Consider the following 24,087-nt stretch of genomic DNA (forward strand, 5'->3'; position numbering starts at 1 on the left):
GAGAAAAAACATCCTCGGGAAGAGCTCAGATAAATTGTGTCCCTGCTTCATCGGGCGACGTGATCCTCCCTCCCCTCTTACAGCTTTCAGGGCACTTTTGGGCACGACTCCCGCTCCTCACTCTGAGAAGCACCTTCTGAGAGGGGTCGCGGTCGCCACTGCCCCACTCCGCAGCGGTGCGGAGCGCTCCCTCCGGTGCGGAGCGCTCCAGGCTGGGGATGGGGCTTTTCGCCAGAAAAGAGGCGAGCCCGGGAGCCGGGAGCGGAGCCCCGCTGGGGCCGCGGGCAGCACCGCTCCGGCCCTGGGCGGCCCCGCACACGGGCGCGGAGCTGGCGGTGGCCCAGGGGCGTTCTGCCAGCCCCTTGTCAAGGCGGGTTAGGGAATCGGGGCCCCGGCTGGGGGGCGACTTCTGTGTCCCCCCCCGCTCTCAGCCTCCCACGTGGGGGTCGACACAGTGCCGGCGGGGCTGAGCGGGATTTGCACGGGAGCCTGCCTCGGAAGGAGAGGCGAGAACGGGCCGGGGGTGGGGGGGGGTGTAGGGGGCTGGAAACTTTCTTTCACTTGGCGAGGAAGAAGAGGAGCGAGGCGAGAAGGAAGGCTGGCCCATTGTCCACAGAGGGTGCATTTTTGTCAGGCTGGCGTTGGTTGCTATAGTGAGGAGGGAAGGGGAGAGAGAGAGGAGGGAGAGGGAAAGAAAAAAAAAATACCCGACCCTAAACCAAACAGAGGAGCACAGTTCGCCTGCCTCCGCTCACCCGGCTCCAGCCGGTAGCGCTCCCCGCTCCCAACCAAAATAAGAGCGGGCCGCGGGCCGACCCAGGCTCCCGGTGGGGCGAGGAGCCTCCGCAGCCCCAGCCCCGCGGGGCGGCCGCCCCGCCCCGCCCCGCGCCCGCCGCCGCGCACCCTCCGCCGCCCGGCCGCGGGTGCGGCGGGCCCGGCCCGGCCCGGCCCGGCCCGGCCCGGAGGGGTCCGAACGCTGCTGGCTGAGGAGCACGGCGGGATGCCCCGAGTCGCACAGCCCAACAACACACCTGATCCAGCGCCTGCCCACTTGGTCACAGTGGCTTCGCACCCCGCAGAGCATCCGTGACACTGATCCTGACACGGACTGCGGGAGGCTTTGCAGGGTGTCCTTTATTTTATTTTTTTTTTTGGTGCCTAAATAATTCAAAGCAGGGAAAAAAATAACTTCTTTCGATGCAAATGAGCAGCTCTTTAATTTTAAAAGAGACTCTTATTTTGCAGCAGTGTTTTTTGCTGCCTTGCTATTGAACTTTGAAAATAGTGTAGCGGGGGAAGGCAATAATGAAGGGTCTCGAAGGCTTAAGATTTAGTTAAGTGAGTGACTCAAGATTGCACAAAGAAAGTTAGTTACTTAGTTAATTGAGAATTATTCACCTTCTGAGATCGGCGCAGTAGTTTGTTCAGATGACAGTGCGAACTTGGGGCGGGGGAAGGCAGGAGGCCGACAGGGGAGGAGGCAGGTCTCACATGTGAGGAGGTTTTTCTTCTGTCTCTATCTTTTTTTTTTTTTTTTTTTTTTTTTTTTTTTTTTCCCCTTCCAGGACAAGTTAAATTGCAGCTGAAGGAGAGAGGTCAGTATCTTTTCAAATCAATCTCTCTGTCGGTCTGCCTATGTCCCCATCTATCCCCTGTAAAGGAAAAAGCTCCAACTTTGTTCTTCCATCTGTTCTGTATCATCTGCAATCGACAGTTCTTTAGATTGCTCCCGATGAAGTAAAACTTCTAAGGTGTATAGTCACTTATCTGAAATAGGGAAAAAAGGGAAGTCGCCTTTTCAATCTTAGAGGAAAATTGTTTTCTTTCCGTGCAACTGTTTATTCTCACTTCTTATTCCTCCTTCTTTCTTTCTTTCTTTCTTTCTTTCTTTCTTTCTTTCTTTCTTTCTTTCTTTCTTTCTTTCTTTCTTTCTTTCTTTCTTTCTTTCTTTCTTTCTTTCTTTCTTTCTTTCTTTCTTTTTCTTTCTTTCTTTCTTTCTTTTCTTTCTCTATTTTTCTTTTCTTTTCTTTTCTTTTCTTTTCTTTTCTTTTCTTTTCTTTTCTTTTCTTTTCTTTTCTTTTCTTTTCTTTTCTTATTATAATTGACAAGTTTTATTTTAAAAAACACTTTACAAGCTACCACTTAATGCATTATTGACATTTTTTTAAAAATGCTTGAGAGAAATCACGTTAATGAAGAGAACATTTGTAGTAATTTGGTGATAATTATCAGAATCACCAAATATTCGCAAAGGCTTCAACATTACGTGTTGGAAGAAAAGCAAAACACATTACTTTAATAGTCTGATATGCAAACTATGGACCATTCAATTACATGGCTTAATAATGCATACATGATGTGATCTTGTTATTGGGATAGGAAAGGGCTGCAGTAATTCACTCCAAAGACCAAGTGTGCTCTTACATTCAGTAAAATCCATTGCCATGGATCAGGGGGCCCTGCCAAACTACATTTAAGAGAATAAAAATTAATGACTGAGAATTTGAGCGTTAAATTAACATTAATTATATGACCTGCCTGCTGGAAAGATTAAATTTCTTACGCCCTAATTAGATAACGTCTCCTCATACATCAAACAATTTCCATTTCCAGATTTCAGGATTAAAATGCAGGCTGGGGAGACTTGCTCGGTCGCCGGCAGCCGGCGGCCTCATAGAGAGCTCCCGGCCCCGTCCCGCTCCTCCCGAACGCCGGGGGCTCCCCGCGGGTTGGGATCGGGGCCGGGGAGCAGCTCTGGGTCAGCCCCTCTTTAACTTGAATTTCCTTCACCCACCGCCCCGGATGTGGTGGCGGGGCGAGGCCGGGCAGGGCGGGGGAGCGCCGAGGGTGCGCGGGTGCGGAGGGAGATGCGGGAGCGCCTCGCCCGCCGCCCGGGGATGCTCCGAGGAGCCGCCCGGGCACCCACGCTGCCCCAGGGCCTGCCTCCATCGGGCGTCCCAAGGAGTAAGGACAAAGAGACGGGGCTATCTTCCCGCCTCAGGAGTGCAACTAATTTCAGTTTAATTGCTTTTCTCAAGAATAAAACCTCAGCGGTTCTCCTTCCCTCCCTCCCTCCCTCCCTCACGCAGGCACACGGGATCCTGCCTTTTCCTGCCCATGAGAAACCCGCTCTCCCCTGCTCCTTCACCCCTCCAGTCCCGCGGTCACCCACGCATAACCCACGGGTCACGGTCACCCCAAGCCGCCTGCTGCTTGCTCTCTCCCTCGCCCGCGTCCCCTCCCCGCTCCTCCGCCTTCCCTCCCCTCCCGACGGCGCCCGGGCCACGGAGCGGACACGGGCGTGTGTGGCGGGGCCGTGCCACCGGCGGGGCCAGGCAGCTCGGTTTCAGGGCTTCGGGTTTCAGGGTTTTAACCTCGACTTCTGCAGGGGAAAAATAAATTGGAAAAAAAAAAAAAAAAGAGAAAAAGGAGAGGCGGGAGCGTGTGGTGGGTGGCGGGGGGTGTGAGGTGGGGGGGTATGAGTGGGTGCTCACCCGCGGGGTGGAGGATGCCGGGGGCAGGCGACCATGTCGGCTCCGTCCTCCCGTCAGCATCCCCGGCCTCGTGGTGGGATACTGGCTGTGCCTCGATGCTTCTTCGCTGTGCCTTTGTACTGAGCCTCCCAGAAAGCTCCTGAAGAAAAGTTTGAGAAAGCCAGACTAAGACAAATGTTACTACCCAGAGGATGTTTTGGGAGAGCAACTGTGCAGCAGAGCTGAGGTGGCCTTTGGTAGCTTCATAGTTAAATGCAAAAGTCATAGCAACCCCCTACCCACCCCGAAAAACTGTGAGAAAGAGGAATAATAATATCATAAAATGTTTCCTTGTTCTCACTCATTCAATAGTACCAGATAATTGCTTTTCAACTCAATTGAAACTCAGTTTCTGTTATTGCAGTGTTACTGCTCCTCCATGAGTTTCAGCATTTGTCAAAATCAGACATTTCTTGTCTATTAGTGTTCTTGCCCACTTTCTGGACTGGATTGATAACTGTTTATGTTTAATGCTATGTGAAGTAACAGCTTCGAGAAATGGAGTAGGTGAGGAGGCTGCAGAGGAGATAAGAGTAAATTGTTTCGTTCTTCGGCCCTGATCTCCAGAAACACCTCTCCTTCAGGTCTGAAGCCTAGGCCATGAAGTCAGACCAATGCTAAAAAAAAGTAATTATTACCCAGGAAGTTAATCATTCCAATAAATAACAAATATCTTTTATGTTAAATTTGATGGCAAATCAAGTTGGATAGACAGGGGACCAGAGGCATTGAGGGCAGTAAAATTATCTTGTAGCAGACAAGCAGTCTGCATACTTGACCAGCATCTTCAGCAACAAATTCACCCTCCAGTAAAAAGAACCGCCACCAGAAACAGTTGAAAATCACATTTAACAGAAGCAGATCCAGAAACCACACAAAAGAATATTGTGGCAATCAGCCTAAAAAGTAGCAACCTGCAGAGCTCCCACTGTTTGCCACTCTTTCCAGCTTTAGAACAACTGATTCTGTAGGAACTTACTTTCTGCCTCTGGTTAGGCTGGTGTGTGTTCGAACATATCGTCCTGTCAGCTTCAGTGGCAGAGCTGAAAAAAGAACTGAAGAAGCAGAAGTGACTGGGTAGTAGTGGTCTTCAGCTAAAACACACTGGCATTCCTCTGGTTACCAGGTTATCACAGTGGCAATGCAATAGCCTGTTTGTTATAAAAATCTAATAATTGGTCTACAAGTTTCGTATTGAGAGGAGGCTACAGCTGACATAATTGCTTCTCCCCTGAAATTGCAGATGTGGATGTGGTGGGATGCCCCTTTCTCTCTGCTGTGGTGAGTGACAGCCTAAAGTTTAATTTTAAGTAATTGTAGTCCAACTTACTTTCTCAGCTTTTTGTAAATCCAGTGGTTAGAAACAAGCTAAATCACTCCCTTGCTCTGGGTGCAGGGTGGGCAGGGACCATGACTCAGGCACTGCTACAGGTGATGTGACAATTTCACTTCTGCAGCTTTGCTTGCTTGCCGACACCAGTTGGAACAGCAGGGAGTTCTCTGCTTCTCCCACACACAGCCCATGAAAGGCAATCAGTCTTCACAGGGAACAGCTCAAATAATTCATGTACCATAATAATTGTATATTCCCACTAAAGTGACACTGAACAGTCGATCCTTCAACAAAAAAAATTTGCCTATCACCCTAGATGATTGCTGAAGTGTTACATTTCTTAAAAAAACCCCTAAACCCCCATGATGATATGCAAGTATGTAAAAATTAGTGGTGCTAACTGAGCCTAGATCTCCGTGGCTGAAATGGGAGTCTCTCTGCACATGAGCTGGGTGGCAGAAATGAGCCTGGATCCCTTCCCTTTGCCTGCTAGACCCTTCATACCATGAAGACTGGTTTGTACATCTCCCCCCCTCCATCTTCTGCTGCGCAAACATATGGTTGGTGTTTCCTCAGTGGGGAGCCCCCAGCTGAGAGTGCACCTGTGGTATAAACAGTAAACAGGAGTAAAGAGTTAACCTACTTATGCACACTGAGAGAGGTCAGTTTATCCACTTTTATTTACTGCTACACCACCGGACTGCACTTCAGCATAAATTGGTTCAAGGTGCCTTGTTTCAGCAATCGTACAGAGAACTGGCTTCTTAGTTATTCTGTAACTCAAAGGTGTGCAAAATCACTGCCTAACTGGGAATAAAATTATCATAAGCACAATTATGCCTGTGCTGAAAGGACAAGGTCAGAAGAGAGAATCCAGAATGTCAACAAGACTAGTTCATGATGGATTGTCCCAGACAAAGCTGTCTGATGTTATATATCACAAAAAGTTAAAAGATGATGTAATTTATATGTTATACTCATTGTCAATTCACACCCAAATCTGAGGAATGGCAAAATCCATTGTCGTACTTTCGGCCATATGGCATGTTTTGGGATGTGTGGTAAGGGTGGTTGGCAATACAGATTTTTTATCATTGGCATGTCAGTAAAGCATTTTGTGAGCTGACAGTAGCTTCTGTGTTTGGCACCAGTAATCCTGGGGGACCCCGTGTCAGTGTGTTTTCCCTGCCATGGCTTCACAACAACTTGCTCTCTGCTCAAAATAAAAGATCTTCATGCAGCCAAAAGGGTCTCTGACTTAGTCCTTTTGCTCCAGAATTTTGGCATTGCTGGTTCAAATCTTTTAGGAGGGTGAAACATGGTTAGGCTGGACTATTCAGGGGCAATTTGGCAGTCTAGTGGCTTCTACCAGTTCTCACAAATTTCTTGCAGGGCTTCTTGTACTCCTCCCGCACTATTACCTTTCTGTTTTTTTTTACAGTCAGTTTTTATACTATATAAACATATTTATCCAGTAACTCTTCCAATGCTCATACATTATTTTGAAAGAGGACCGTATTCATGGATGCTGACAAAAAATAAATGCATTCATCAAAAATTCTGCCTGTTTTAAGAGTAGGAGAAGAAGACCTCACTCTTTTCTTTGCCTCCTATCTGAACACATTCTGGTCATTACAGGTGGGAATGGGAGAGCTGCCCCTTGTTATAGTTGCATGATACTTCCAGTTAAACATTTTTGGTTATAATGTTACTAGATTGCATTTAACAAGGCCCAGATTTTCTACTGTCACACAGCACTTTAGGAATGAGAACAAACATTTTTATCCTGTAGATTTTAATCTACAGTAGGGAAAAGAAAAAAAGTCTATGGAGTGAGGAACAGTTTAAAAGGGACTGTTTTCAGATGTTGTGCTATATACATAGCATAACAGAGTTAGCTCTTCCAGACACGGCTGAGATCACCCAGCTTGATGCTATATGTCCTGTAGGCATGCTGAAGGTGGAAACTGGGGCCATTTGGAAATTATATGCCTTCACATTCTAAGTGCATGGTTGACACAATCAGCATGAATGGTTGTTTCTCTTTTCTAGGAGTGTACAGTCCTGGACCTTTCATTGGACTATATTTATCATCCTAGTTCGGTGTGCAAAAGACAAGAACATAGGCACTGCTTCTTGATTTGAATGTAATTGTAGATAATGTATTATATCCATAAAGAAAAAGGCACATCCTACATATAGATCTGGTGCGATGCGGTGAAAGCAAAAGTTAAACAGCTTAAGTTAAACGCAAGCCCTCTTCCCTCCCTTGTGTTTGCTGAAGGTACAGAAAAGAGCCTAGCAGTGCACTTTAGACTAGATACCTAGAGGGAGACTGAAACTCAGGGTTGCAATACCTAATTTTTATATACCTGGCTCTCCAAGGGAATTCTCAGCCTGGAAGTGCACTCCAGGTTATCGCAATTTCAATCCTGATAAGCGGGCACCTTGAACGGGGCATGCTGGCAGGCCTGAGCCTGCTGATAGAAAATGGTAAACAGAGACAGTCGCTTGTCTCTTACCAGGAATTGCTCTTTGCTCTTCCCCGGGTAGCTCTGGAGAGAAGGATGCAGGCAGCAAGGCTGATGGTAATATCCCCTAACTCCTGACGTCTGCAGTGCAGGGGCCATTGGCAGCCAAGGGGAGGCACAGCTCATCTGCTGTGCTGCTGTGTCTGCTCTGGGAGGAAGTGCAGTGCCTAGGGTAACTCACTCAGATACAGCTGACTATACCACGGATGCTAAAGTTAAGCAAAATTAATGTGACACCCTAGTTAAAAAGCTAGGCATTTCCAGTGATAAATAACAAGCTTTGAGGATGTAAATTTTGGAGCATGTTTGTCTCCAGGGATGAATCAGTGTCCAGTCATGTGTATCTAGAAAGTAGAGCCAGTGTAGTTTTCCTTCATATCTGGTGCTGTTGATGTAAAGGATCAGAGCTTCTATTTGTGTTTTTATTGTGTTTCTGTGTTTGAATCAGAGTTGGTAGCAACCTCAGGCTGCACATTCAAAAAGCTTGAATCAGCAAGTAAGCCCAGGTTTTTTCAAGTAATGTTTTTGAATTCAAGCACCAGAGCAAAGCAGCAGTTTTCTAGGGTTTCATTTTCAGTGAGGCAGGAGGAAACTACCTCTCTTGCTATTAACTGGTTTGAATGGGACCCTGCAAAGTATCTACTGAAAGACAGTGTTCACATGACTGGGACACTTAGAAGGGATTTTGATGAGTGGTGAATGAAGGAATATATATGCATATGCACAGGAATATTTGTTTCTCACACCTGAGGTATTTTTCTCTATTAGTTATGGGTGAGATGTCTTTTCTGCTTGACACTGCTGTCACTGCAGAACATTTTTGGGCAATGGGTCTGTAAGGCATACAGATAGAAAAAACCCTGAAAACCTTTTACAGCTAAATTAAGTATTGGTATCTCTCTCAAAACTTTATTGCATTTTTTTTCCTCCTTAAGTCTTCTACTCTTGGATTTATGTAATTAAATTACAATATCAGCTCTTGTGAAAAATAATAAATATGGTTTCTATACATCTTGATTCTAGAGGATGTTTTAAGAAACGATTTGAAAGTACCCTGAATTTGCAGCAACCAACAGAGAAATAGAATAAAAACCGCGTTTATTATTAGGAAAAATCTTTAAACTTTTAACTATACTTGTCATTTTTAAAGTTGACTTATGATTTAGATTAGACATTAAGAACAGCTTTCTAACTTTCAGTTGGAAAGCACAAGAATAGATTGCCTAGAGTGACAGTGGGAGGATTTTGAAAATAGATTGGACAAATGTTTGCTGGGAATGGTTTAGCTGCAGTCGATCCAGCCCGGTGCCAAAGGATGCACAAGTGACCTCTAATTGCTCCAGGCTGCGGCACATCCCGGTCCCTGAGCGCTGGCAGTGGCCGCTCCGCCGGCACCGGCTCCGCAGCCCGGCGGGCTCCGCCGAGGTGCCGGCCTGGCAGGGCAGGCGGGCAGAGCCCGTCCTTCCCAGGAGGTGTGCGGAGCTGGGAGTGCCAGCGCTCACGGGAGGGCTGTCATGGCTGGGATTCACCTCTCGCCCCGCCTGACCTTTCTGCTTGACTTCTCGGAGCGTATTTCTGGTTATAAGCAGTTCCTCCGAGCAGCCGGGAGGGAGGCAGGGAGTCACCTTCTCTGCAAATGTTATACATGAATAAACACCTTCCTGGGCTTACTTAACCGCAGTCCACTGTGTGTCTGGCTCCCTGCTGACACACCATTAGCATCTGAAGCATCTATATTTCCTGAATCGAAACAGAGATAACTTATCATTCTCCAGCTGCTTATCTCAGACCTGCCCTGTGGATCTGGTGGAAAGATTTCCCCATTAGCACATAACAACAGGTACCTGATACTCACTTTGAAATGTTCCCTTTTTTTAAAAATAAGAAGGTTTGGGATTCTTGCCTTCTACTTTTTGCATCTTTTTTCCATCTCTATGCCCACGTAGGCCAGTTTATTAATGGAGTGTTGTCCCATATCTTGCTGACAGTGGTATCAGTTCCACACAAACTTGTGCCCTGAAGTTCTGGATATGGTAGCATCATCCTTGCATTGCAGTGGACAAAGTCAGTGTGCCATTTAAAAAGGGGTTAGGTATATGTTGAAGAAACTCTTCTGGAAGCTATAGGAATATAGAAGTATGGGAGCAAGCATCCACATGCTGTTTTCATATCAGTTTTTGCTCTCAACAAATCCCTGGGGTATCAAGTCAGCACTTATAAAGTACTATGCATAGATTGACTTTCTGGAAAAACGGTCAGAAGAGGCAGAAGTGCCCACAACAGCCAGTCTGATGGAAGGTGGGACTGTAAAGGGGCATACCCTGGAGACATCCCTTCTTCCCTCTTCCACAGAGCTTCACCCTGCTTCCCAGGCCAGCCAAATGTGGCATCTCTGGAAACAGCTTTTTAGGCAAGCTCTTCAGCATTCTTTCTTGTAAATGTAGTAAACAGGGGTGTGTTTCTTCTCCCTGCTGTAGCCTGGGGTGTCAAGGAGCTCCTGGAGTGCTTGGGGCTGCACGCAGATGTGCTCACTGATGCACACTTCTCTGTGGAGCCTGGCCCCAGAAGGGTCTGACTCCTCTCAGACATTGCTCATGTAAGCTCATGTAAGCTGCTGCCTCAGCCGTGGTCTTCTGTACTTTACTGGGGCTTGTTAGGGTTGCTTTTGGTTTAAAAATGTTACAGCTCTTTTTTTGTCATGGCTTTAGGTAGAAAAATAGACATGGTGCAAGGAAAGGAGAATATCAGGGCAAGAAACTGAACCCTCTTCTTATTTTCTGAGTACTGCTACCCCTAAATAATTTTTTTGTCATGCAGTGAAATCTTATCCAAAGCACTGGAAAGGAGCACATAACTAACCACAGAGTTGAGATTCACTGGCTGGAATTTTATTGTAAGAGATATGAGGAGCTTGATAGACACACTGGTGCTATCACCTATAGATACGTTCCTTGATGCTTTTCATCATGAAATTCTGCTTCCTCTTGCTTATATAGTTGTGCCATCTGTCTTGATTTGAGTGTTTCAGTGCTTGATGTTTTCATCCAGATCAAGATCTAGGAGACAAGTGAAAATATAAGCAGCCTATCTTTCATTTCAAAAGAAAAGCTTCTTGAGTTTGCAAAGTTGCAAAGTTTGCAAGGGCAGCCTTGCAAATGCAATGAGAAAGCTAAAACACCTCAATGACAGGTGTCTGCTTTTACTGGTATTAAAAAAAAGTCCCAAACAACTAATTTTTACAACTAATCTATGAGGCTTTTTGTGCATGGCCTGATTTGTACTTTCTTAATGCTCAGGACTGGTAGTATTGTTTATAGCTCTGTCAAACTCATAAAAATTAAAAAGCTTTTTCTGGCTAGTCTCTGACTCAAGGCAAACTATCCTGGAAGCAGTCAGTTTCATGGTTCCATGGTTTCAGAGAATTAAATTAATGCAAAACTGATACACTTGGAACATCCTAAAAAAATATCACTATTATTTCATTGTGAAAGTCTAGCACATCAATATTTGGTACAGAAGTGCAGAATTTTGATTTGAACCAAACTCTGATATTTCTGAAAATGTGAGTTTACAGCTGGCTGTTTATCCTGGGTCAGACACAGTCTTTGCAGGCTCTAGGTACCTTTAACAGACTTCAGCTTCTCCCCTCACCTGGTCACGACCAGGCTCTGGATGGAGAAAGAGAACCCAGGTGAATGGGTTGGGGGAGGTCTTCCCTGCAACTCCTGTTTGTGATGATTTTATATTTCTGTGTTTCTGGGTAAGGGAATATCCAGTAAGGGTTGCTCTCTTGTGATCTTATGGAGGAGGCAGGAGTACTGGGAGGGGGAGAACTACCAGAAGTGTGGAAAGATGGTGGGAGAATGGGGGTTCACACAAAGGAAAAGAGGAGGAAGGTGGAAAATCAAGATGAAATTAGGAGGATGAGGGAAACATCCAGGTCCAGAATAGGACCGACTATGATGCTGGAGGGGGAAAGAGGGAAAGAGGCCAAAGGGTGTGCAGCTCCCTAAGGAATCCACAGCAAGATCCAAGAGTGTCATCTCTCTGCATTTGTGTTCTGATTTGCAAGCAGTAGTCTTGAACATGTTCCCATGCATCCATGCTCTAATACACCTCTGGTGAGCAGCACTTCAAAGATAACAGCCTGTTACTGCCATTATTTCAAGCAACAGATGATGTCACAGTCTTAATTGTGAGTGGAGGACTTAATTCTCCTACCCAGTGATACGTTTATTTTAAAACAAGTCATAAAGTTTTCCTCCTCCTGAACTCCATCTGTTTGAGGGGTATGAAGGTTGAATAATCGAGCCTTCAAAAGTTACAGGATGTCAGAATTAAGTTTCTTTTCTTGTGTACATAAATTAGAATGTGTTTGTGTGATTACATATGTGGTCCCAGTTGACTAAGACTGGTCATCTAAAGTGGAGTGACCTCTTGGGAGGAATTGATAAAATGATCAAATAATTTTTAGTTTTTAATTCTATATGCCAATGAAAGATAATAGCTAAACATTGTGTGTGCATTATTTTTATTCCAAAGCCTCCATTATAACATGGGTGGACACTGCTAGCTCTCATCAGGATATGAAATCTGACCTGTTACTTGCTGGAACCTAAGCTCCTTATACTCAGTCTTCTGGCTGGAAATGAAAGAAAGTATCACTCTTTTAATTTGTTGGGGAAAATAGAGAACAGTGCTGTGAAATGAGTTATCCTCATTGGGTATCCCAAACTTCTAAAGTGGAGATGAGCCATGGACACTGGTTAATACAATATTGCTCCCTGTCATGATGGCTGGTGGTCACCCTGGTCCTCCAAGATATGAGGTTGCTGGAGTAGGATGGAGAAGTTTCTGATGGTCCAATTTATCCATGAAAACAGGCAAGGAGCAGCTGCAGGAGTGTCATAGCCAGGGCCCTGGTTTGATGGCTGTTTGTCTCCTCCTTCTCAATCACTTTTCAATCAAGCTCCAAAATGACAATTTGAGGTGGGCAGAGTGAATGTAACTCGTGGGAACAGATGTTTAGTATTTTTCTGGACTTATAAGGTTAATAATTTCCAGTGAGGGCACAGCAAAGACAGACATCTTGGTTGCACACTGAATATTCAACACAGTTCTGCATCTACTAATTTTTAAGTAGAGATGAGCCATTGCTGCACCAAGGAAAATTAGGTTTGTCAATTCTTTCACACTTTAAAAACAATCTTTTAATCTGCATTGTCTCCATTCTACCCATAACTCCTCTAACTCCAACTTTGCACAGCATAAGCCCCAGGTTACCTGGGTGCCTGTGGTAACTGCAGAACACATAGTGATCAGTTCAGTTTTAATGCAGAGAATTTCCAAAATTAATTATCTAGAAACAAATATTAAATGTCTATTCTGTAGAATACAGGAGGAAGAATTATTGCAGAGGAATGAATGAAGGCTATTATGAATGTTGCCGCTGTGCTCTGGGGTGCAGCCTCCCCAGCCCCCCTGCATGGAAATGTAATAGCAACAAGAGCTGATCTGCTCTCAAGGTTTAGATGTGGGCCTGATTTCCTTCAGGTGGGTGATGCTGGTGATCTGATGCACCCTGAATTAAGCACACCTTTAAAGTATTTTTTTTTTCTTTCTTGCTTTCTGAATAGAGACTTCCAATTCTGTTATACTGAGGCTGGCAGTGGCTTCAATTAACTCTGGATGTGGCTGCAGGACCTGAACATTCCCAGCTCTCTGGCCCCACATTTCCTCTCAGGCTTTGCCAAACTGCTGCAAACAAGTTTATTATCTTTTGCCCTGATATTTTATATATCAGTTAGTGCAGGAATTCTGTGTGTGAATCTTAAAAAAAAAAAAAAAAAAAAGGAAAGGAAAGGAAAGGAAAGGAAAGGAAAGGAAAGGAAAGGAAAGGAAAGGAAAGGAAAGGAAAGGAAAGGAAAGGAAAGGAAAGGAAAGGAAAGGAAAGGAAAGGAAAGGAAAGGAAAGGAAAGGAAAGGAAAGGAAAGGAAAGGAAAGGAAAGGAAAGGAAGGGAAGGGAAGGGAAGGGAAGGGAAGGGAAGGGAAGGGAAGGGAAGGGAAGGGAAGGGAAGGGAAGGGAAGGGAAGGGAAGGGAAGGGAAGGGAAGGGAAGGGAAGGGAAGGGAAGGGAAGGGAAGGGAAGGGAAGGAAGGGAAGGGAAGGGAAGGAAAGGAAAGGAAAGGAAAGGAAAGGAAAGGAAAGGAAAGGAAAGGAAAGGAAAGGAAAGGAAAGGAAAGGAAAGGAAAGGAAAGGAAAGGAAAGGAAAGGAAAGGAAAGGAAAGGAAAGGAAAGGAAAGGAAAGGAAAGGAAAGGAAAGGAAAGGAAAGGAAAGGGAAAGGGAAAGGAAAGGGAAATAAATTACAAGAAAAACTGAAACCCATACAGTCACAGGTGTAGGTAGGCTTAGGTAACAAGGATTATATTGCAAAATCTAATATGAAGATGGGTTATACCTACCCCTTGCCAAAATTAAAGAAAAAGAAATCTGATCAGCATAGTAGGCAACTGAGTTTGACCCAAAGACTTATGGAATAAAATGTCATTTGCATCCCTCTTCTGCAGTCTCAAAGAGGTAATAAATAGTGCAATAGAAAAGAAGTGGCAGTGGAATGACTAATTTTAAAACTTTTTTATATTAGTTTCTTTTCAAAAGGAATAAAATAAGAAACTGAATGTAAACAGTTCTTTTTAGTATATAAAAGCATATAAAATGAGCTATAAGATTTATGTTTTTATGTTTATGTGTTTATACTTCTTTGATGACAGCAAAAAAAACCATAAGAATGAAGAAGCGGCCTTCATTTTTTTTCTACTATGCATTTCACATGAATCTTTTTTTTTTCCTAAGGTATCTTGGTGTAAGAAATCCCTTGCAATATACATGATGCAGGGATTTACTGTGATACAGTTTTACCAAATAACAGACTATTTAGGAGACTGTACATGCAGTAAATGGAACCTAAGTATTGTATTATGTAGTGGAAGTTAAAAATAAGACCGTCTGTCTCCTTCTGGCTGTGGTGTTTGCCTTCCCAGCAAAATGCCTGGCTAACTGTGTGCCTGTCCCACAGTGCTCAGGGAGCAGTGGCTGTCTGGACTGACTGTGCTGTGCTGGCTCCCTCTTCCCTGGCACCTGGCACGGCCACCAAGGACTGGGGCTTAGAAGGGTTTGCCTAAAGTCTTGGGACCAGTGTCTTAAAAGAATTTGACTTTAATGTACATATCTCACTCAGGGCCTGGATTTTCAGAAGAGCTTTGCTACTGGATTCTGGGCTGCTTGGAAATGCAGGTGTTTCCTTTTTGGGTGCCTACAGTGGAGTAGATAGAGGCAGGCCTATGGAGAGCTGCAGTCCATGAAGTGATCTCTGCCCCGGGGGAACACTTCCAAAACAGCAGTCCCAGCCAGGATGGTATCCACACAAGAATGGTGCTGTGTGTCCTGCTGGCTGAGCCTCCTCTGGGCACTGCTCAGAAATGCTGTCAGAATGAAGCAGAGCACTCCAAATACATTTAGGGTGGAAGATCCACCCTGAGTGAAGGTCACAGGACTTTTGCTGCTAATTGAAGGAAGGTGAGGCTTCTTCTGATGATGAGTCAACACTCATTACTGAAAGCTTTGAATAAATCTTTGAATGAGTTGTAGTATGTCTGCAGCTACAAGCTCATTCATCTGTCTACATACCTTACTCATGTTCGTATGGAAAATGATGAAAAAAGTGTGTTTGTAAGGACTCTCGTAGGCTGTACAATGCTGTGCTGAAAATTTTATTACATTGATTCAAATACTTTCTGCAGTTTATGTAAAGTAATCTTTCTGTATCTCATGGAATTTGCATCCTGCGAGTGATTGATACTCTGAGTGAGATGAAGCCGACTTCCATTCCCTACCACACAGGTGTGTGATGAATCCTGGTTTGAGGTGTGCTATTATTTACTGCCAAGGTTATTTCATAAATTCAGTTTCACACTTCTAATTCAGACTTGCATACTTTTCTGTGAGGAGGGCACGTATTAAGCCATCATTTCCTGAGCAAACCAAACCAAACTAAAAGGCACCAGTAACAGACTGGTTTTATTTCCCTCCATAAATGTGTGAAATATTGGTTTTTTGTGCATTAAAAGTGTGATTAGGTGAGATGGCATCTTTGGACAATGGACAAGTGTCACTCTTCGTTACTAACTTTAATGTGCGGATCACTTTTAGTTTTCTAGGTGATTTGTTAATGGGATTGAAAAAACTAACACACAAACTGGAAAGGGGAATACCAAGTATGTAAAACTGACACAGAGATTAGTATTAATTTTCAGACTATCTGAATATTGGTGTATGTATATGACTTGCTGTTAAAAAGCCAACACTCTCATGAAGCAATTATTTTCCACTTTAGGAACAGGGAAACAGGAAAGTTTCTTGGAGACGAATACACTCAGAGAGTATAAACTGTTATTGCTGGCTATTCAACCACAACCACTGGATCCCCCGTCTTCGCTTTGCCACCAAAAAAGTATTTGTGGTTGGCCAGGTAGTTGCAGAATTCAGTCTTTATAACCTCTTTCAAGAACAAAAACAGGGCAGAACTTTTAGAAACAGGAAGGATGTCTGGTCCTTTTTTTAGCCTAGAAGCAGGTTATAGAGGATGAGAACACACTTATGGGGCAGGCTCATGAAACAAGTCTTTCTGCACATTACCCTTGGAATAGCCTGCCTACTCATTTGGTCTTGATTTATTTGGAGTCTTTCAGGCATCAAAAGAATAGAATCATCCCCATCTTTTTGTTGTGAGGTATAAATTATACAGTATAATATTTTTTTTTCTTTTAGACCTTTATTTAGAGCACTCAGAAGGTTTTGTGCCCTAAATCTGTGATTTGCAACAATTTCATTCCTATATTCTTGTTCCCCACGTGTCTGTCTACATGCGAGGCAGAAGGGCAACTACATGGCTCCAGCTGTGCCATGTGAGCTGAGCAGGCACTGTACAGGCTGGATGCTCAGCACAGGAGTAGACATGAACTTTATAGGTGCTTTTTTCCTTCTGCTAATTCTGGCCACATGCAGTGCTGTTTATACCTTGCTAAGTTGTTCTGGGTACAGTGACTTCTAGCTATACCCTCCAGAATGTTTATTTGGATGTTTAAGGTAGTTCCTTAAGTCCTTGTCTGAAAATTTTCAATGAAAAAATGTTTCCACTATTTTAAAAGATGAGACCAATTAATATTTCAGTTGATCTTCCCTCACTTTCTCTATTTCTGAATAGTGCTTTAGGTGTTCATCCCTTTGAATGCATCTCACCTGCTTTCCATACTACATTTCCACTGTTTCCTTTCTGCACAAATGCAGGAAATGTGATTTCCAACAGCAGTGGCTCACTAGGCATTTCTTCTCCATAGTCACTGTGTGAGTAACCTTTGTTATGTGTTTTTTTCTTGGTGGTGGGGTAGTCCAGAAAAAGTAGGGACTTGGCTGGTGCTGGGTGTGTAATGCACTGGCCCCTGCTGATCAGAATTGGTGGCAAGTTGTGAGAAACTAGGAAGCCACTGAGAAGAGAAAGATCTAAGCAGGGACTAATGGCCTCAACTCTGTCTTTTGAATTGAGAATCAAGATTAGGCTTCTAAAATGACATTGTCATGGTCCTCTATACCTATATAATTAGCTTTCCAGCTGATGTGTCAACCATTCTCTTGGCTTTTACTTTTGTAGGTTATTATCTGATGGTGTGCACATCTTACTTTAAATTTCACCTTCTTGAGAAGGAATCTACCAGTGTCTGACTGCCCATTTGTCCTGATGACAGGGAAATTTGGCACAGCTCTCCAAAATAATCTTTGCAGCACAGAAGCCTGAAGTGTGGAAGTGATTGTGGTGTGAGTCCAAACCAGCTTTTATTACAATAAATTATCATGTTCTATGTAAGTAAGAAGTAGTTTATTTTTCTTCTGGTTTGATGCAGACCTTCAACAGTTCTTTCACATCTGTCTTCAGAAAGGATAATTTGTATGGGCAGTGAAGTAAGAAGTGGGCTCAGACACAGACATGAATTTTTAGTACAGGTAGTAGGAATCCACATGGAAAAATTAGTGCAAAGACCCTCATTCTGAAGATGTGAACATAGCTAATTTACTGTCTATTTTACTCCTTTTAAAGTGAGAATAAGTGTGGCACTTGATTAGAATACATACTTGGCATTGCTGTCAGAGTAAATCCATATACTTCCCCTATATTAGATCACTGTTTTATTTCAAGAGTTACATGCATACAAGATGACAGCAAGCTGATTTTCCAAATTGCTCTGCTTTGTCACTGTTAACTCCCGGCATTAGGCCATCTAGAGACTCTGTTCCTGAGGTGTGCTCTGCCAGTTCCAGAGCTGTTCCTCCAACTATATCACCTTTCTGAAGGTCACTTGTTCTTCTACAGTAAGTAGAAGCCACTTTAAATTTTTTCTTTTTTTTTTTTTTTTCTTTTTCATAAATAATATTTTTTTAGCCCTTAAAAACATGCTCTCTCACAAAATAGTGCTCTATCGAGAAATAATAGAAATGAACCTGTCAAGGTGTGGGGCTTGTCATTGCCTCTAATTTCCTGATTCCTGTGAATAGTCTACCACAAGAATCCTATTTAAAAAAAAAAAAAAAAAAAAAAAAAGGTATTTTGAATGAAATACTTCTCAGAATTTTTTGGTTTTCAATATGACCTGTCTGGCACACCAGGAATCACCTATCAGGGTAAATATTTTCCAAGCAACAGAGAGGAAGGATTGGAAGTGCTGAGGAGACAGAAGTACTGAGGAAGGGAAAAATTTTTTCTTTCTGTTTTGCCGATAATTTCTTGGCTGCCAATTTCCACCTAGAGTTGCAGATGTTACATGGGAGTGGAAACTTTCAGATAGTGTCACACAGCTCTTGAGATTCACTGCCACTGAAAATATAATTAGAGATCTGGTTATCCAGCTAGAGGTCAGAAAACCAGAGTTAATTGCTAACCTGTTTATCCTACTCAAGGGATAAAGCACATAAATACAGTTAGAAGCTGCTTAAAGCCTAAGAGACCTCTGCTGAAATCCTGCTGCATGCTTAAGGTAGCAGTTTTGAAAGTGCCTGTGGGAATGAAAAGTGTGGGGTAGCACAGAGGCCCCAGTACATCCCGTGCCACTGCATCCAGCCCTGCACCAGCAGCCTGGCGTGCTCCTGCTGAGCCACAGCCCCATCCGCTGACAGCCTCCCTCACCCCTCCTCCCCCAGCAGCCCAGGCACAGCCCCCCATTCTCCAGCATGGAAGGGGTAGATATAGCCTAAGTAACTTAAGAGGGGAAGGTCCTTTAGAAAACCAGACTTAGGTACTCTTGAAAAAAGGTGCCTCAGACTTTTGTTTAAGCAGCTGGGGTTTAGAAGAATAGTCCTTGCCCTTCAGCCCAGTGTGGCTGAAATTAATGCCTCTTCACATGCCCCTTTCATGCTTAAATGGCAGGAGCCACAAGTCACTTGTTTCCTATCCCTTCACCACCTCATTTCTTACATTTAAACCCTCCCATATTCTGATAAGGCAGTGAAATCCCTTATGCCTGTACAATGCAATCCACTTTCAAATGGAAGATTTTTTGTTTCCTCTAATTCCTATTAAAGTAACTCCTGTACATATAAAGACTTTGGTTATCAAGCCCACATAATGCAGCCAAAACTGAACAGGATATCCATGGGGCTGGAGAATCAGGATATCCATGGGGCTCCAACACTCCCTAAGAGCAATGTTCTTTCCAAGTATCTTCTCTCTCCTCAGGAATACTTCTATGCTACAGCACTTGTAAGAAGCCAGAAGAATTATTTTTATATCAGGGAAATGCCATTTTATTTTTATTCTACTCATACTGGAAAAAAGCCTACTTTTTTAAAATCTAAAATTCGAGAAACATTTTCCTCTAGTGCACATTGAGCATGGTATTCCTCTCTCCACATTTTCACTATTGAAAAACCATCAGCCTGGTTCAAGCCACTTGCCTGGGCTCCATCAGAAACTGCTGGGTATTCTCGGAGGGGAGGACTCTTTCTCCTGGGAGAGGTGTTTAGGAGAAGGGACGCAGGGATGTCCCAGCACTCGGCTGCATGGCAGATTAAAGGACAGCTGCTAAGGTGAGTCCCACACAAACTGGGAGCATTAGGAGCAATTGTAAATCGGGAAGGTTTTGCTGGCATCAGCTGTGGCAAAATTTCTGTCCCTGCATTCAGGATAATGCTTAGGTATATGACAAAATTTTAAGTACCTGGTCACTGAGGGCAAAGAAGATTCAGTGCTTTGGCTCTGCCCTCTTGCTGACATGCTCACCCTAACACACCATAAGAGAGTACTGGTGCCTGTTGCTTAATACAAACATGATGGAGTTGTTGATTCATATTATTTAATAAGAAGATGACTGTTCTGCATTGTCTGTGTCTTAGGAGCAGTAAAATGAATCCATTAACTTATTAACTTTTATTTTGAAATCTTTCATGGAACTGTCATCTTATTTTGATTTGAGTAAGCGATTTATCTTTTTTAACAACTATTTTTTGGTCCAGAGAGACTCATGTACTTCTGTTAATAGGTCAGAATTATGAGATGTATCACTCATGTTCAGAATCTTTTTGTAGTGTATAGCTTATTAATAATAGATTTGAATATCAAAAATAATGATATGCTGTTTCAGCATTTAATTTTGGGGAAACATTCAGAAGATTTCCCCCTTGTACTGGCACAGTCAGTGATGAAGACAGAGGGAGACGAACTGTACTGTAGGTGGGAGCAGAGACACTGCAGCAGCTAATGTGAGGTTGAGCTTTAAATTTTTATGACAATTCATAAACTATTTTTCTAGTCAAGACTCTGGCTAATCGCAGCCTTTCCCTGACAATTTCCTTGTTCTGATTCTCATGGATTTAACAGTGTTCGTGGGGGGTGAGCCGGGTGAGATAGCTCTCTCTTGTAAGCTGCTTAGGCTTGTGTACATTTTTCTTCAGGAATGTCATGTCTTCAGCAAGCTGTTTGCAGGCGGCTGATTCCTCTCCTCTTAATTCTTGTCTGTCTAATGGTTTTACTAGTAGAGGGTGGACATGTAAATTCAAAGTGATGGCTCAGAAGCCTTTATTCTTGGCAAAATTCTACTGGGTTGTTATCTTTTACATCTGGTATTTCTCTGTGCCTCTTCTCTCATCTCCTTTCCACCGCCAGCTCCATCCCCTTGGGGTCCTCTGTAATGCTTGCTGTATCTTCCTTTCCAGTTTTTTTCTGTGGGCACTACAAAAACTCTTCTCATCTCCCACCTTGATTAATGTCTTCTTTTCCTTTGTACATCCATACAGAAACTCTCAACACTCAGCATCTCCTCACCTTTCCCTCCATCCAACTCTCCCACTCCTCAGGGAGAAAGAGAAGACAGAACAAATATGATTTTTCTAGTCTGAGACTTGAATTTCCTCAGCTCTTATCTTGCCAGCAAATGCTCTTACACTGCAGGTGAGGATTCCTTTTCTAACACTTTTCACTCGTGGGGAGCTACTTGCAGCCTCCTAAGTCACTGCTCTTCCCTTTGGGGGGCAGAAAGAACTTTGTTCCTCTCCACTGGAGTAGGGGTGGGCGACTCAAAAGCTTGTCCACTGTTAGACAGTTCCTTGGATCTTTTTTTGCTCAATTTCTTCACTGCCAGCTCTGCATTATCCTGGCACTGGTGCCCGGTGTGATGGTGGTTTTGTGTTGTACCCACAGGGTTTGATGTTGTTTTCCATAGATGGACACGGTGGAGCAGAGTGTGCCTTTGGCCATGTAACCTGCTTATCTCTGTCAGGATCATCATTCTCACTGGTTTTTCTCATCACATTTTCCCTTTCACCTCACACCTTGAATCTCTCTGCCAAAACCCCACTTTCCACCTTAACGAGTGCAACTGTCCTGTCCTGAGTAAGATATAGGGCAGCTCCAATACCTTCCTGATCACTGTTGTGCCTTGCTCTAGCAGCTCCTGATTGCCAGTGTCAGCAGTCTGATGGTCCTTTCTCTGTGCAGGGGCTGTCCTTTCTGAGCCAGTAGTTCAGCCACTACCACCTCACCTCCACAATTCTCAGTGCCATTTCAGCTGAAAAGCCTGCAAAAATTGTCACCTGCTTACAGCTAGGACCATTAAACCCTCTAAAAATCTCTTTTTTTGGATGTGTTTTAAAAGATGTTTGGAAATATCCCTGGCTAACTCTAGCCTCCAGAGGAGTTTCTCTAATCCTAGTTCCTGCTGCTCTTCCCTACATCATTCTCCCTCCTATAATTCAGGCTGCTTAGTTCCACCTTTTAGCTGCAACCTGCAGGTGCTTTTCCTCTCCACATGTGTGTCTTCAATACTTTTCCCCAGTGAGTATGGACCATCTCTGGTGATTCCCATAGCTTGGCATGGGAAGGGAGCGAGCTCCCACTGGCTCCTCAGGGTTTAGGATTCACCTCCTCTTTAGCCAGCTCTGTCACAGGGGCATTCAGCGGCAGGAGATAGACTAGGACAAATCCCTCTCAAGATGCTGCAGAGTGGCATTGCTGGGGTGTGTCTGCCAGTCCTCCCACCTTTCACAGTGCCAGGAAGAGCAACCTTGTGGAGGGAGAGCACATTTACCCCAGGACACTGGCACTGGCAGCCGTCGAACTTGCACAGTCAGAAAATTGTGTCCCCAGTGCGCACCTTGGACTCTGGTGTGCCCACTTTGTTGGAAGACATCTGCAAGTTAAAACATCTCCCAGCTGGAGCAAAGGACTTTGTCATGGAGAAGTGTTTAGCTAGAAGCAAAACACTTTAGGGCAGGGACTTTAAGTGAATTTATGCTTTTAGTAAATTGAAGCTCCCACCATGGAGCTTCAGGGTTGATTGCTGTGTTGACTACACAGCATAAAACACACAAGAACAAAAAATTGCTGTATGTATAATGCCCATATGATAAATGCTGCTGGCCCTGAGGTAACAAGGTGAAATTAAGGCAGAGAAGAACTTGTCCTTATGGCTTCTTCTCCACCTGCTGCCCCTTTTCTCCCACTGCAGTTCTACCCTGTGAAGGATTTGTGCCCAAATATTCTAAACGTTTTCCCTACCCATGTTTTACATATATAACACATATGCCTTATGTTAGTGAGAAGCTTTAAAATTTTTGTGTGGCTTACCTCACCCTCTCAACCAGGAATTTCATAAATAAATCACTGTCTCTCAAACCTTTTTTGCAGATTGCATCTGTCTAAAGCGTGTGCGCTTCAATAAGTGTGCCTGACAGAGAAATTAAAAAGAAAAATCATCTTCCAAACAGAAACTATAAGAGGCATGTTGAGCTAAACACTCACTGCACATTATTACAAGGGGAATATGATTTGAGAAAGAGTGTTTAGAAAGTAAAGCTGACATTTTGTTTCTCTGAGCTCAGTGGGCCAGAACTTCACCTGGGGTAGGCTGACACAAGTTCATTGAAATCAGTAGCTGATTTGCTCTCACTGGGACCAGTTCTGCTGTAAGGGCTACTTTTTTTCCTAAGAAACTAAATATTCCTTCCTAATATGTCTTGCTGTTGTTGTTTGTTCAGTTTTCTGTATTTCAAGAGGGATTATTCATTGAGACTGTTTTCATTAGAAATATGGGTTCTTAACTAAAAAAAGATTTTTAGAAGCAAAGCATTAGCTTTTCCTGGAAAAAAAAAATAGTCAAGTAAATAGATATCTTGAAAAAAAAAAAGGTATTATTTTTGTTAAGACTGAAAAAATTCAGCTAAAAGTGACCCCACATTTGATCTGGAAATACTGTGCCAATGCCTGATGGGAAGTGTAGTTTGGGGATGTAAAACCTCTGCTTCCCTCTGTATTGCCTCTCTTTGCAGGGTCTGCGCCCTGACCAGGACAGGAGCCTGTGAAGCTCCTTGAGCGAGCACAGTCTGCAAGGCCAGCCCAGGAGGCACTGCCGTGCCCGAGGTTTGGCCAGTTTCCCTTCAGCTGAAGAGACACTGACTCGAGAAACCCCAGAATATTTGCCATGGCATCCACAGCCAGCCTCTGAGTAAGGAGCAGGCTTTTTTCTTTCTTCAGAGTTGGCACCTGTGGTTCATATAGCTGAGCAGTGATCATGAGCCAAAGTGTATTTTTGGAAAATAATAAGCCTTTATGCCATACCTGTTTTCATTTGGAAACACTGTGGATAATCTGAGTGAGGCTTATTTGCCATAATACTACTACACACCAGGACCTTAAAATGACAAATACTAAATTTGCCCCCTCTTTAATATTTTTGTTTATTGCCAGAGTGTGTTAAAGTCCCTTCTGTGGAAAGGAGTAGAGATTATTTATTCCAAAGGTAGTTTTACTTAAAACCTGCAGGAAGGATATTTTTCTGTGTTTTCCCAGATTCTTGTTTGCATCACACTCAGAAACTCCAGTATAAATACTAAATATGCAGCCTTCTCTTTGTTTTCCAAGTAGACAACATGGGGTTGCCCTGACTGCTTCCCACTGGACTCAGCATCCCTCTCTGCCTCTCACCTTGCTCCAGCTGTGTGTGAAAAACTCTGCTGCTGTGGCCTTGAGATCACCAGAAAAGTAACATTGCTCAAAGAAAGCATGCTCATACTTAGAAGGACCTTCGTTGCATATTAATTATGAGATCCCTAAACCTTAATGCTAAAATAAAATTTGAACTTTTAAACTTGA

General features: G+C 43.7%; 1 long non-coding RNA gene across 2 annotated transcripts; it reads left to right on the forward strand.

Annotated features, from left to right (window-relative positions):
• The first annotated feature begins 1,542 nt into the window (after positions 1 to 1,542).
• On the forward strand, positions 1,543 to 24,087 carry LOC116183423 (uncharacterized). Of its 2 annotated transcripts, XR_013339734.1 has the most exons (4): positions 1,543 to 1,595; positions 4,777 to 4,814; positions 23,265 to 23,440; positions 23,857 to 24,087. It is a non-coding gene; the product is annotated as an uncharacterized LOC116183423 (long non-coding RNA). The 2 variants fall into 2 exon arrangements; XR_013339735.1 differs by lacking the exon at positions 4,777 to 4,814 and having other exon boundaries at positions 1,547 to 1,595.

This window comes from Lonchura striata, chromosome 3, assembly GCF_046129695.1.
Source record: "Lonchura striata isolate bLonStr1 chromosome 3, bLonStr1.mat, whole genome shotgun sequence".
Classification (NCBI taxonomy): Eukaryota; Metazoa; Chordata; class Aves; order Passeriformes; family Estrildidae; genus Lonchura; species Lonchura striata.